The sequence below is a fragment of the Octopus bimaculoides genome, chromosome 3, assembly GCF_001194135.2.
Source record: "Octopus bimaculoides isolate UCB-OBI-ISO-001 chromosome 3, ASM119413v2, whole genome shotgun sequence".
Lineage (NCBI taxonomy): Eukaryota > Metazoa > Mollusca > Cephalopoda > Octopoda > Octopodidae > Octopus > Octopus bimaculoides.
Genome location: NC_068983.1, coordinates 99,944,106 through 99,946,511, shown reverse-complemented (window position 1 = coordinate 99,946,511; position 2,406 = coordinate 99,944,106). Strand labels below are relative to the sequence as shown.

Here is a 2,406-nt window from a genome sequence, read left to right as displayed (position 1 = left end):
TTCTATTCCTTCTAAACCAAATCATGTTAAATTTATCAAAATCTCTCATCCCCAACATTTTTGATTATCTCCCTTATACCATAAAAATCCCTGATTACCTCCCCCTATCTAGAACTCCATACTTTACACCATAGCGAAGACATATTATGATACAGGTAGAGAAATTCGAAAAGAAAATACGAAACCGGTTATTTCTCCAAAAACACATTAATTCAATCATGACTTTAATCCATTAATCAATTCCTTCTTTTAATAAAAACTCAACATAAGCTTGCAACAGGATATCAACTGAATTTATACGATTGTTTTTGTGATGTGGTATTATTTACACTATGTAGAACTATTGGAGAGAAACACAAGTTGTTTAAAATTAGTACAGTTTAATGGTTTGCAAAAAACACATGATTTAACAGAGTAGCAGACTTCAGGATAAAGGATTAAATGTAACACTTTGTATGGATTTTAGGGTGAGAAATAAGTGATGAAAAATAAAAAGACATAGATTTAGATGTATGAGGGTGGGCTGAAAAGTTCATAGGCTGACTATGAAGTATTGATGCTAGAGCTGTGAAATCTTGCAAGCATTAATTTCAACTTTTTTTTTTATTAATGACTGCATTGTTTCTTTCCAGGTAAACTGACATCTGACTGTTCAAGGAAGACTTCAAAAATAAGCAGCAGCAATTTTTCTTGAAAATGGACAAAATCTGGCATTGTGGTGTTATCCAATACATGCAGAAAAGGGCTTAACCCCTGAGGACATTCATGCTGACATGGTTGCTACGTTAGGGAATGACACTTCAGCTTTATCAACAATGTAAAAGTGGGCAGCTGAATTTAGGAGGGGAAGGGAGAGTCTTTAAGATGACCCAATGTCTTAGACGTCCTGCAGCTGCCACCACCAAGGAAAACATTGATCATATTCACCACATGGTGATGGACGACAGGCAATTGACTATAAATCAAATAGCCAATGCTATTAGCATATCCCATCAGAGTTGAAAATATTCTACACAATAAACTTGGCAGACAAACATTTCTGCTCAATGGGTGCCACGTTTTCTGACACCTGATCAAAATTGCAACAAGCTGATCACATCACTGGAAAATCCAACATTGTTTCAACAGATCTAGTCTCCTTGAACATTTCATAACCCAGGATGTGTGTTGGGTTCATCACTTTGAGCCAGAGACAATCCATGCAGTGGGAACACCCCTCTTCCCCTGCTCCAAACAAGGCCAAGGTAGTTTCATCCACAGGGAAGGTGATGGCCTCAGTTTTCTGGCATGCAAAAGGCATTGTGTTTATTGACTATCTTCAAAAAGGTCACACCATCAATAAGGAGTACTATGCTAACTTGCTGAGGCAGTTGTGAAAGGCTATCAAAATGAACACCCAGGAAAACTGACAAAAGAGGTTCTTGTTTCATCACAACAATCTTCCAGCACACAAGTCCTTGCTTTCAATGGCTGGTATATGTGACTGTGGCTTTGAACTGGTTGATCACCCTCCCTATACTCTCGATTTGGCCCCATCTGACTATCCTGTTCTCCAATATGAAAAAACACTTGGCTGAGAATCAGCACCCCATGATAATGACATCAAATCTGCTGTTGATGAATTTTTTGACCAACAGGATAAAAGCTTCTTCACCAATGGGATCCAAGCACTGCAGGGAGAACTATGTTAAAAAATAAACCACATTTGGTCCAATTCCATGAAAGTATCTTGGTCAGGCTATAAACTTTTCAGCCAACCTTCACATATACAAGATTCTAATTAAGAACAAATCCATTATAGTTATAGCAAAAAAGGCAGACAGTAGACAAAACAATGAGTTGGATCTGGTGAATTATTTAGAGGCATAAACATACACACTCACATACATTCATATACATGTGTGTATGTGTGTATGATGGGCTTCTTTCAGTTTCTGTCTACCAAATACACTCTCAAGGCTTTGGTTGGCCAGGGACTATACAAGAAGACACTTAACCAAAATGATACATTATACTACTGGACCAAAAACCAATGGGTCAGAAACTAATTTCTCAAGCCACACCTGCTCATATATATAATCATCATCATTTAACATCTGTTTTCCATGCTGGCATAGATTGGACTGTTTAACCAGAGCTTAGTAAGCTGAAGAGCTGCACCAGGTTCTACTGATTGGTTGGATGCCCTTCCTAATGCCAACCACTTTACAAAATGTACTGGGTGCTCTTTACATGAACTGGCATGGGTGTTTTTTTTTTTTTTTACATGGACTAGAACAGATACCTTTTACATAGATCAGCATGAGAGTGTTCTATGTGGGCTGGCACAGATGCTTTTAATGTGGGCCAGCACAGCATGAGGACATTTGCAAAGCAAAACCCTTTCAGGCAGGGGGAAGCATTAAC

The 2,406-nt window shown here is 38.2% G+C and overlaps 1 protein-coding gene across 1 annotated transcript in view; it reads right to left on the bottom strand.

Moving 5' to 3' along the window:
• LOC106879530 (homocysteine-responsive endoplasmic reticulum-resident ubiquitin-like domain member 2 protein) overlaps positions 1–2,406 on the bottom strand; it is a 34,933-nt gene that overhangs the window by 3,709 nt on the left and 28,818 nt on the right. The window lies entirely within an intron of this gene.